We start from the raw sequence: 13,438 nt of genomic DNA, 5'->3' as shown, positions 1-13,438 counted from the left end.
CAAAGGACATTCTACATCGTTTGTCAGCTAGTCTAAGACATAGTCACCTTAGCGATTGGACCCAAACCATTGTTCAAGATACTAAAGGCATAGGCACTTCCCTGGGTCATATAATCAGTATCCTGACAATATGTGTGGTTTAATATTTCTATAAGAAGGAATGATTGTGTCTCATCTGATCTTTCTCAAAAGAGAATCTACCTTGTGATAATTTATACTTGTATATACTACAATGTATTATAATATTCTTATACTTGCATATTTGTGTTAAAACCAGCGATTTTGCCTCCTGAGGAGGTAAATGGCGTTTCGTCAAATTATTTTATATAGTTCTAGAGGAAATTTATCAGTGTCAAATGCTCATAATGTAACCAAATTTTAGCCGATTACTTTGAAATTTTCTGAAAATGTTTCATATAGTAAGTTGAAATGGAAAATGATAAAAATGTCAAAAAATGATTTCACCTCCCCAGTTGGCAAAATTGCTGGTTTTGATACATTTGTGTACATTGATGTTAGACATCACAATATGATTTCCCCTTGACATAGCTCAATTAAGTTGTCCTATCAATTTGTTATCAATTTTGATTATAGGGAGTTGAACTGCCCCCCTCTGACGTATTGCAGAAAGCACATGCAGATGGAATTACAGATGTCATATTACTTAGTACTGAGTGTACTTTAACAGTTGAAGAGGTTTGCATCTACCACTTTAGCCCATAAATTGTAAGCATTTGATCTGTTTGTTTCTTGGAAGATATTAGATTGTAAACCGGGTCTCAGATGAGAGATACAGAGCCCTCTTGTTATTCTCAAACTAGCTTCACTTGATTTTGAAGCCATGTATTACCATTTTTGTTTCTTGTCGTTTAGGCTGTTGTGAATCTCGACAATCATTCTCATCTTCAGTGGTCATCACTTGCTTTACGGTCTTGACTTGCTCTAAGTAAAATGAATCTGAGCAACTAAGCAACTGAGGAAACTATGTTTAGACATGTTCCTATCAGATAAATTAAAATGTTGATTTATATTTAAACAGGTCAATATTTGGTTGGATCACCATAAGTGTAGCAGTCAACCGAGAAAGGGGCAAGGCGAAGGCAGCTAAGACACGGTCTTCCAAAAAGGTATTTGGGCTTATTTTGAGTGGAATTAAAACGTATGGCGTCAACATTAAATGAGCCTGAGGCCAAAATAACTTTATTTTGTGAAAGCCATACAAAATATAAGGAGTATCACATTTCTGTGGGCTAAATGTGTATTCTATCATTGACATGGTGGGGAATCATTTTACTTCAAGTTGATGGAGGATTATCCACAAAAATGTTGTTTATTATGTCAGTGGTGTCTACTGGAAGTCTTGTCAGTTTATCATACCATCAAGAAAATACTTTCTGTAAAATAAAAGATAGTGAAAAAATTCTCATGTCAACACCTGTATCTGACAGATTATCAACAGTTGCGATACCATGTTATGTGGTCTCTATGTCACGTGATTCCCAACAATGATTAGTTTTATAGATTACTAGCAGTTTTTCGGCAAAATATCATTCAGTACTTTTTTTTGTTTAAATAGAAGTAAAAACAACCTATTGGTTTATCTATCAAATTACATGTATATGTTGGGAATCTTTGTCAAGTTGAGCCACCTAACAGTCTTTTTTTCTATTAAACAATCCAGGCTCAAGCTCCTACCCATGCTCCTATCCAGGCTATCAAGGCTAAACCTCGTATCCTTGAGGAGAGTGCACCAGATTGTGAGTACAACATGCTACCCAGCTTAAGGGAATGTTGTCAGTTCTTTTTATAGCTTTGTGTTCATGGTGAGCTATGATTTTAGGCTGTGCATTTTCAAAGTTTAGCCTGTGAACATACTAGAGGCTCCATTTTAGTTCAATTTTCATGAAACTTGTTCAGAATAAACTTTGTTCGAATGTTCGTCTCTATGAAATCTAGGTCATGTTCGAAATTGGTTTGGGTCAAAAACTAAGTCACAAGGTCAAATCTTAGAAAAAGCTTGTGGACATATTAAAGGGTACATTTTTGGTACAATTTAAATGAAACTAAGTCGAGTATGAAACCTGAAAAAAATAATAAAATACCCTTTATTTCAGGTATTGATGTGGAAGTGTCCAGATTTGGGTGCAGGAGGAAGAAGAATGTTCTGTTTAGTGACTTTTTATGTTACAGTTAAAATAAAATAAAAAGTAGTAAGTGTTGTAACTACTTAGCTCACCTGAGCACGAAGCTATTGTGATTGGTCAATGTCTGTCTGGTGTTGCGAGTGTGCGAGTAGTGTGTCCTTAATTTTTAGTGTTTACACATATATGGTTAATTAAACTTGGTCAGAATGTTTTTCTGAATGATCTTACCATCCCTGCGGAAACTTGGTCATGTGGGGTCAGAAACTAGGTTACTACTTGTACATTGTATTTTGTAGCTCGACTTTTCTAGGAAAGTTATAGCTTATACGATCACTGTCTCTGTCGGCATTAGTTTTTTTTTTTCAAAGTCTAATAAATTCTATACAATTAAAGATATTCAGTTGAAACTAGGTATGTATATTCTGTTGGACTAACACTACCATAAAAAGACAGCCCATAAACCTGGATGAATTATTTTCCGAATTATGCCCGTATGTACTTGAAAATACCCATTTCATAAGGTTAAAGTTTTTTCTAAGTTTAATCATTTGAATATTATCTTTTTTATTTTACTGAAATTCTAAATATATATTCATTGGGACTATACCTACCTTACTTAAAATGCCCATTACTCAGGAATCACTATTTTCCAAATTGATTTTTTTTCTTTGTTTGCTCATAACACCTAAATGAATTGAATAAGCTCTTAGATATTTACCTCTACCTTTTAACGTGGTTGGTGGTCATTTAGTTAAAAAAACAAAGACAAATATCAAACAGGGAATGCCACGTACCAAAATCGCAGCCTCCCCAAAACGAAACCTACAGCACGCAGACGTGCACACCACAAACACACACACATACACGTACACGTACACAAAGCCAACACACGAGGACAAAACGAACAAACAAAGGAACACACACACATACACGCGCACACACACAAAGCCTACACAAGAGGACAAAACGAACAAACAAAGGAACACAGTGGGGCACCGCCTTGGAACGGTCAGTGGCAAAAACACCACTGAGGAGCTTAAACCGGTTTATGGTGCGCACCCAACCTCACTCTTACCCCCACCATGTTCCAAAGACACGGGACAGTGTAAATAAAAGTAATCCCCTCCAGGTGAATCTCTAACACACGTAATGGAAACAAAACGGCATGGCATGTAAAACACAAAAATGCTCGTGTATAAAAATATAAAAAGCAAACCTTTAGAACCAAAAACGCATGTACTCGATGCCTTTTCAGAAGACAGAGCAACAAGAGAAACACCCTTAAGGGCCCGACGAAACAGGCCAGAAGACAGATATCAAAACAGTTCAGTCCTGGTAGGATTTAAAAACTGCTTATCATAGAGTCCTCCCCCTCTTCCGTCAGACACAATCAAAGAGGGAAGCGTAGTGTCTAACTGTAAACGGGTTGAACACTAAACATGCGGTATGTCTCAAAACAGTTGGGTCGTAACCTCTTTTAATAAAACGTTTTATAATTTTACCAAACACATTTGGAAAATTACCATAACCCAAGATCTTACGAGGTTTGTAAACCACATCCCCATAAAAAACGGGCCTCTACCCCTGGGGCATTTGATGTACCAACCAGGCTCTAGGGTGGGGATTTAGACAACAAAATTTTTGAAATGTCAAATTCCCCCTGGGTCAGCCCGCCGCTCACCCCCCACCCCCGGCGGGCAAAATAAAAAAAATATTATCAGACTAGTAGCTAGTCTAAATAAAACTAAGTCTTCGAACAAGCGGTTGGTGAGAACTTTACTTGATTCTCTGTAAATCCTCGACTGAAGATAGTTGGTTTATTATCATTTATTTCAAAATATCTACATAACACTTCTTATACACATACATTTCATAAAATGCTATCCACAGGAAATAATTAGACGAGGTCTTATAAAAGGAGTCAAACTATGGTCCTAACAATATTTGTGGTTTAACTGTACTGTAAGTGTAGATCTACAATTGATACACATTTTTTTTGTTGGATTTAACGTCGCATCGACAGATGATAGGTCATATGGCGACTTTCCAGCTTTAATGGTGGAGGAAGACCCCAGCAGCCCCTCCGTGCATTATTTCATCACGAGCGGGCACCTATAGAACCACCGACCTTCCGTAAGCCAGCTGGATGGCTTCCTCACATGAAGAATTTAACGCCCCGAGTGAGGCTCGAACCCACATCGATGAGGGGCAAGTGATTTGAAGTCAGCGACCTTAACCACTCGGCCACGGAGGCCCCATTACAATGGGCAAACAATAGTCTGGCGTTCGCGAAGGAATACATTACTATTCGGTCATGTAAACCTGCTAAATACATTAAAATGACTGTACACAATAAAGACATATGAAATGGCAGTCTATATATTGATAAAAATGACTTTTGTCCGCTGTCGGATCCTGAATAGTGAAAATAACGTTTTTCATAAATTCCACCCGCTCATACGCATGCATTTTTATTTTGGTGTACCACCGACTTGGACGTAAGACAAAACCTTCGCCGACAGCCGGGTTTTGCCGGGCTAGTATTATTGAAACTGCATACAACGGTGACCGATCTGTAAAAGTGGGTATATCGCACAGGTATGACGAAAATACGAGACATTTTAACAGTAATTTATCCATTTACAATGAGAAAATTAAGGGGCGGTAGGCAAATACGTGTTTTTTAGTGAATATTTCCTGAATGTTAGAAAAAAATACAAATGATATGAAAATTTCGATACATCGCCATCAAAGCGCGTTCATTGTAGGTCATCCTCGGCTAATTCCCAATAACAAAGCTTTAAAAATGAAAAAAACTGCGAAGAAAAACATTATCTTGACTGGTAAACACAGCCGCAAAAAGCGCCCTGCTCGCACGTATTATGCCACCGGTCAACGCTTACGTTGAGACTCGGTGATTATAGTAAAGAAAAAGTTGACACCTTATTAGGTCAATTTAATTCCGTATTCACAAGGGCATTAAACAACTCTATTCCAGCACTAATACCAAAAACGAAGTACCGTCCCTTTCAGTTACAGAAACTGGTGTAGGAAAATTTTTAAATACACACTGTCAATATAACATTATAAAATTGTTGTTAACATCTAGCTTCTGGATATTTTCTAATCTTACAAAAACCTGTGGTGCAAAATCTAGTGACTGAATCTCACCTGAGTGTATTTACTGTTTGCAGATCAAATTCACATGTTTTGAAATCAATAAAATTATACATTTACGTCACAAAAGCTATTTTTGAAGTAATCCTGACAGGTTGACCCCGTCCAATCCGCTAGCTTTTTACTGTATTCACCTTATCACTTGAAAGAGTTGAATGCGTCATTTTTTCTTTATCTTTACGTCACCTCGTGTTAAAAATGATTTACCCGCCCAACACTGATACAAACACAAAGCGCGCGCTCTGACACTATCTTTGAATTTATGTCACTGAGAGCCCATAGTAATTATGTCAGTATCGTTGTAACTTTATCGATTGAAAAGGTACAATAACGTGAATATAATGGATACGTTGTTTGAAAAGTAAAATGCTCATATTTCAACTACGTCTAAATGGGAACAGCGTTTTTTGTTTGTTTGACAATTATTATAGACGAGGGAAAAGTGAAAAATACAGTCTGAACCTTCAAGCTACACAAAAACAATGATGAATATCCAACAGGGAAAGCCACGTTCTAAAAACGCAGCCTCGCCAAACGTAAACCCAGCACACGGACGCGCATGCGATCAACACACACACGCACGCGCGCACACACGCACATAAATAAAGGAACACAGTGGGGCACCGCCTTGGAATGGACAGTGGCAAAACCAGTGCCAGTGAGTAGCTTAAACCGGTTTATCGTACACCTAACCTCACTCCTACCTCCAACATGTTTCAAAGTCGCAGGACAGTGTAAATAAAAGTTATCCTCGCCAGGTGAAACCCTAACATACGCAAAGGCAACAGAAAAAAAATGATGAATATGCAACAGGGAAAGCCACTTTCCAGAAAACGCAGCCTCCCAGAACGTAAACCCAGTACGCGGGCGCGCACACGACCAACACACACACACACACAAAGCAAACACACAAGGACAAAACAAACGAATAAAGGATCACAGTAAGGCACCGCTTTGGAACGGTCAGTGGCAAAACCAACACTGGGGAGCTTAAACCGGTTTATGGTACTCAAACTTGTAATTGTAATATCCATAAACCTCTGATAAACTTCTGCAGAATGTGGTTGATACTTTTTTGTCTACAGAAAGTGACATAAAGATTTATCATAAAAATGTTCCGTAATTCAACCATCGCAAAAAAGTTAAATTTTTTTAGTTTAGACCTTGACTTTTGTTTTTCCCTTGTGTTTTGTGTATGTGGGGGGTGGGGAGTCTTCAGTCTGATCCTCTACATGTATGTGAATTTATCTACTATCTAGGTCACAAGCGCTAAAAATAGATTTTTAACAGAAAACTTTAATAACCTTCTTTTCTAAACCCACAAGGCCTAGGCCTTTGATCTTTGGTATGTAGCATTGCCTAGATGCCATCTACCAAGTATGTTCAAATTATGCCGCTAGGTTAAAAAGAGGTCCTACCCGGGGTTCCCAAGTTTTACATAGACTTATATGTGACCATGACTGAGAAAATGGGTCCAGATGAGGAATTTTGACATTTTCAGGTTTTTGCATATTTAGAAAGTATATTCATTCAGAAATAAATCCTGAAAATTTCAGATGAAAATCTTCAAAATTGTCAATTTTATGACAGATTTTGTAACATAGATATTTAAAATGAAAACAGTACATTTCAGTTATCCTTTCTTTCTAGTTTATTTCTCACATACTGGTAATGGCTAACAATTCTGAAATAAATATATCTTTTGTTACAATTGCATGATATAAGTAAGATCCCTTCTTAACACACAAAATGATAATCAATTAAAATCTACAACAATTTCTATAAAAAAAATTCTAAAATTGTGTTACCATGGCAACAAATATATTAAAATCCCTTTTCTATGATAAAACTTAAAAAAAGAAACATGTTCGCTTGAAATAATGATTTTAAAAAGCAAAATATTTTAAGGCATATGTATTTACAAAAATAAACTGAAAATTGCCCATGAAAATATTAAGAATGTTTGGTTTTATGACAGTTTTTGTAACATGGGTAAAAACCACAAGAATAAGATAGATTTGTCATTGTTTCTTCATAACTTGACTTTTACATGCTGGTAATAAATGACTACCTTGGAAAAAAAGAACCTTCTATTACTATGAAATTTTATTTTTGTGATGCTTACTTAAAACAGAAAAATACAGCTAATTTAAATCTTTCATATTTTCTATGAAAACATTATTCAAATTGCGTGACCATGGCAACATATGCAAAAAATTGCTTTTTCTACAATAGTACTCAAAAATAAAAGCTTAATTTAAAATAATGTTTCTTATAAGTTGAATATTTAGAGGTTTATGTATTCAAAAGTAAAATTTGAAAATTTTATGTGAAAAGATATAAAATGTTTGGTTTTATGACAGATTTCGTAACACGGGAAATAACCACAAGAATAAACTATTTCAGTCGTTGTTTCTTCAGTTTGTGTTTTCACTTATTGGTAATCACTGGCTATTTTTAAATAAATGAATCTTCTTTTACAAAGAATATTTAGATATTCACTTAAAGTGCAAACATCTAGCTGGCTAAAGTCCTTCACATTTTCTATAAAAACATTATTAAATGTTACCATGGCAACATATGCATTTGATTCTGTCTTCTACAATAATACTTTATATTACTTTTGTAAAAGTGTTTCAGATAACTTGAATAATATAAAGTGGTATGTATTCAAAATATTATCTCAAAATTCCATGTTAAAAAAATTAAAATGTTTTGTTTTATGACAGTGTTTGTAACATGAGTAATAACTATAAGAATAAGACATTTCTGTCATTGTTTCTTCATAACTTGCCTTTTACCTGCTGGTAATAAATTACTATTTTGAAATAAATGAAACATATATTACTATTGATTTTTTATTGTTTATGCTTACCTAGAATACTAGAAAGTACAGCTAATTAAAATTTTTCCATATTTTCTAAGAAAATTGTGTTACCATGGCAACATATGTTTTAAATTCCCTTTTCCTATAATAATACTTAAAAACAAGAGCTTATTTTAAAAAGTATTTCTAATATGTTAATTATTTGCAAGTACAAGTATTCAGGAAAGAAATCTGAAAATTTCACATAAAAACTTTAAAACAGTCATGTTCTGTAACAAAAGTAGTTATCGTAAGAATAAATATTTCAGTCATCCCTTTCCTCATAATCTGTTTTTCACTGGCTAGTTATAACTGAAATACTGAAGAAAGTGAACATTCTTTTACCATTACATTATATACTGTAGATCACTTATTGAAATTTATCCATAATTTCAATGAAATATAATTTGAATTATGTTACCATGGCAACATACATACTAAATTCCTTTTTCTAAAAATACCTCAACAATTAACACAACAGCTTAACTTTTGATGAAGGTTACACTGCTACAAGCTCTGGTGAAAAGTAAATATTTATTTCCAGCCAATACTTTAATGTAGGTAACTGAAACTACAACCTTTACTTGATGTTTAACCTAAACAGCTAAACACATTTATATGAACAGCAAAACAGGCTAAAGTGTTGTATATTAAAACGTTTGAATTCAACAACAATTTCTATCTTTTATATTCACTTCCTTTTTTCAGTTCTCAGAACAATCCTGGTCAATCCAATTTCAGTTCAAGTGGTTTGGGACAAACAGAATCCTTTGACTTTTCAGACAAATACTATTCTCTTATGAGTTCGTACAGGTACAATTGTCAAGCTTGTGTCATTCCATGTCAATAATATTCGTTTGGCAAGGGGGAGTAGATTTCAGTAAGTTAACTGGACTGTCACTTTTAAGACTAACAATCCAGGTGTTTCTGCAGACATGATAAAGTGGTAATACTTGGTTATCTTCTTCAAAAGTTTAAAATATTGTGATAAGATATTTCTCCACTGGTAGAATGTGACAGGATTTAAATCATTGTTGACCAACTGTGTTGTTATGACATTTCTTTGATGACTGACACACTGTGTCAGCAATATCATGTATTATTAAAGGTCTCAGCATTCACCCTCCTCCACAGATTCTTCTAAATTCAAAAGTGCAAGTCAGATTCAAACTTTGCATGGTCTGTGATCATTGTTGAATATTCAATCGATCTGTGATATCCTGTAACAAATAAGTAAAATATTTTATTTTAAATAATTAACCTGGGAGTCGCTTTATTTAATAAAAGCAGAGTTATCACTATTTGATAATAGATGATTCTTACAACCAATGCTCTAAAATATTGACAAACAGACTGACAACAGCGTGCTGTCAGTATATAAAATGTACTTTGTTTGTAGATTTTGGTTACTGCAAATAGGATGTTCTAAAACATATTTTTGCATTTATTGTGTTAACCCTTAACCTGCTAAATTTGTAAAATGGACTACTCCGTCTTAAAATAGAGACAGTACCATTTATAGCTTATAGGGGGTTCTAATAGAAAATTTGCTGACTAAGTATCAGACACTGCAGATCATGATCAGACTGCACAGATGTGCAGGTTGATCTTGATCTGCACTGGTTGCAAAGGCAGACATAGCTGCCTCATGCAGCCTAAGGGTTAAAAGTATACACTGTTTTAACAGCTATCAAAATGGTTGTTACCTAGTAAAACTCTCCACAGCAAGATGTTATTTGTATTCTAGCTAGCAGCATTGTCAAAACTGAATACCAATACAGGTAGTGATGTACCATGCTCACAAGTTGTCTGCCCCTTAACCAACTGAGTTGCTTTCATAAACAAGAGGAAACACTTGCCTTCCTGAAAAAAGATTTAAAAGTCTTTGGTAAAAGTATTCTGTTATCTTCATGTATCTCAGGAACCTTTACAGTCTTCATTCTAATCCATATTCTTGGTGCAATAAAACTGGTAAAAAAATTCAATCACATAACAATGTCTATGTCAAAATGGGTTAATTAAATCATTAAATCTGAAAATAATCATATTGCAATTAAACTAAATTACAATTAATTGATTTACTTCAAATAATTAATTAAAATTCCTATTATTTAGAACTATTCTACAACATAATGAGATATCAACTTATAGTAATGTACATGTAGTGTTAAGCATTCAAATTATCCATGTACTTATTGAGTGCCACAAACTTTTCCCAGGCTAATAGCCAATGTAATGAAGAATACTACACAAACTGATCCTCCTCAAACCAGATTGTTGAAATTAAATTTCAATAATGCCAGTTTTGTCAGTTTAAGTCATTCAATAGTCATAGTACATGTACATAAATTGTGCAAATCATTAGTGTAGAAGTAGACTTATTTTGTATTGGCTCCAACAAAACCTAGACAGAGGTATAAATAAATAATATATTGCATTAAAATTATAATAAGAGCCTTTAGCTGCATGTTACTTACCTGATTCCTCAAAGCACATCCAAAATATGTTACATTTTCTTGAGATCTTAAAGTAAACAGACCAATTTCCTGGCTGTTGTAGGGTATATGAACCAGCTGTAGTGGAATGAACCATCAAAGGAACAAGGAATATTATCTGAAAGAAGATATATTACATGTTACCGTAAACATCACTAAAAATAAAAAAACTGACTACTAAATTAATAATGTGATTTTGAAAGGTTTCATTAACTTACCACAAAATTCTTTAAAAGTTATTATACTATGAATCTATTTTTTAAAGGATCATAAATTGTTTTACACACAGCAAGGCTCAAAAATAAAAAAAGATTTTCATTATATGGCATAAATTCCCACTATACATATACAATCATCCTGTTACAAAACATTCTGAATCAACAAAAATGGAAAGAGAGTAGTCACCAGACAGAAATAACATGACCTATGAGACCCACAGCAAAAACAGTTACTATTTTATAAACGGAAGTGTCTAGACATCCGGTAACCAGAAACCCCTAGCCAGTGTTCTAGCCGACCGGTAACAGGACGCCTAGCCTATCCTATCCTACAGGGGTTTTCTAGGCGTCCGGTAATCAATTTTAAAATATTGTATAAGCCTTACAGGTGAATAATCAAACTTATGCCAAAAAAATATGATACAATAAATTTATTCATTACAATATTCATATGTAAAAAGATCGCCGAACAGCTAGAAAAACATTATCGGAGAGGCTAGTCGTCTTGTTGCCGGACAGCTAGAATGCAGGGTAGGCGCCCGGTTATCTACATAGTTCCTTTTAAAATACCTTGGCTACTACTGTGAGAGGGTACTTTTCGAGAAATCATGTGACATGGGCAGGCATCTATAAGTCTGCATCAAATTTATCCTGGAGAGCCCAAAGTTCGATATGTTAACGAAACAATCCGTTTGAAATGCAATAAAACCAAAATAAAGAACTTAAAAGTTTACTTACTTGGATAAAATAATCTTTTCCCTCATAAATGCACCCATATATGTCACATATGCACTCACACAACTCAAAGTATCCTATTAAACTTCACACACTATAATAAACAATCTCCGCCATTACACCATGTCTTTTGATTCGATGACGTCATAGCACGCGGGAACAGTACAAATTAGGCAAGTCAAAAAAGTTTATTGGGTGATTGCCCTTGGAAAATAGTTAACTGTAATTAAATTGTCAACTTGAATAAATTTGTTCAAACTTTTCAAACACTAAACTATAATAAACTGTTACAACTGTGTATAAATGTTTTGTTAATTTGTCTACTCTTCATTATCACAGTGGGAACACAGGAATTTGTCTCCCCTCCTTATGACCCTTACTTTTGTACAGAATGACAAATGTACCCAGTGTTTGCATGGGTAACCATTTCTAAATCCATCACATTGGACCCACTTGACAAAACTGAGAGATGTACATCTTGAAAGTGCCTCAGGTGTAAACAGGCCACAAACACAACAAAGCTCCTCTTCTACAATTTCTGAGTTAGAATCTTCACTGTCACTGACCAAGTTATAATGTGATGGCCCGGGCACTGGGTCTACACTTAACATGTTGGTTGATGTTTTCTTGGTTTGGGTCTTGATAGGCTGTGTTTTCTTGGTAATTTCTTTCTTTTCTGAGGGTTTTTTTTGTTTGAGATAGTTCATGTTCAGACATTTTCTTCAACACATCTTGGTTCATTTGCTTTCCTGAAACTATCTTGCTCATGATTTTCCTGGGTTTAACTTTCTTTTCACTCTTCACATGTTTCAGTCTTTTCTCCTTCTGTTCAAACATTTCCACTGTTAACCCATCACTAACTTCACCTGTATCAATATTCTCCTCACTTACATTTATCCCTCCCTCGACTGTCTCCTGGCTATCGTTATCCTTGAATACTTCTGCTGGCAGTAGATATTCTCTTGGTACAGAATTTACATTCAAAGGGAATATTCCTGTGCGCCTGAACCCTGAAATAATGTTGTCAGGTGAGAGAGCCTTTGTGTAAACCTTGCATCCAACTTCACAAACATTGTATCTGTTTATGGTAGCAGAGGACTCCCGCATTAGTTTATGACACTGTACATTGTATATACGTTCAAAGGGGCCATAACATGATACATCCATCGGCTAAAGCAAGTGACTGGTATGAGCTGGTAATATAAACAACACTATGCCATTCTGCTGTGCCCACTCTGAAAGACCAACTGAAACATGGGACTTGTGTCCATCCATAATGAGAAGAATCTTCTGGTCACCCCTGGCTGGCACAAATTTCAAAAAATGATTTTCAAGGTAGTGCCTGAATATAACACCATTGGACCAGCCAGTCTCACTTACAGTGCCGTCAGCACCTGGGGAGGCTCCTTCCAAAAGCTCTGGACGCATACGCTTTCCCGGGAAAATAAAGAAAGGGGGAATTGCTACTCCAGTGGCACTTCCACAACCAAGAAGTGTAATTGTCTTGCCTTTTCCAGAGGTTACTGCAGATGGACAATAGGCTGAGCTGGCAACTATGTGAGGTGGTTTATGGTCAATTTGCAGTCCCTTCTCATCTACATTAAATATAAGATGGGGCTTATCAGTCAACTCATGCTCCTGCAGGGTAGCTGCAAGGTTATCATAGTATTCAGAAACAACTTTCTGAGATGCCATCTTTGCTCTTGCATGTTCAAGTCCTCTAGGTTTTAGCACACGTAGCTCTGGCCATCTTTTCAAGAAACCACGTATCCATTTCATTGTTAAGGGACTGTCCTTAGACCG

The 13,438-nt window shown here is 35.3% G+C and overlaps 1 long non-coding RNA gene across 2 annotated transcripts; it reads right to left on the bottom strand.

Moving 5' to 3' along the window:
• Positions 1-6,954: 6,954 nt before the first annotated feature.
• Positions 6,955-12,304, bottom strand: LOC128557197 (uncharacterized). 2 transcript variants are annotated; one of them, XR_008371111.1, is made up of 4 exons: positions 11,639-12,304; positions 10,665-10,800; positions 9,894-10,050; positions 6,955-9,407 (listed from the first exon to the last, which is right to left on the bottom strand). It is a non-coding gene; the product is annotated as an uncharacterized LOC128557197 (long non-coding RNA). The 2 variants fall into 2 exon arrangements; XR_008371110.1 differs by lacking the exon at positions 11,639-12,304 and having other exon boundaries at positions 10,665-11,271.
• Positions 12,305-13,438: the final 1,134 nt, after the last annotated feature.

This window comes from Mercenaria mercenaria, chromosome 5, assembly GCF_021730395.1.
Source record: "Mercenaria mercenaria strain notata chromosome 5, MADL_Memer_1, whole genome shotgun sequence".
Taxonomy (NCBI): domain Eukaryota; kingdom Metazoa; phylum Mollusca; class Bivalvia; order Venerida; family Veneridae; genus Mercenaria; species Mercenaria mercenaria.
Note: the sequence above shows the minus strand (reverse complement) of the source record. Positions and strands in the feature narration are given on the sequence as shown.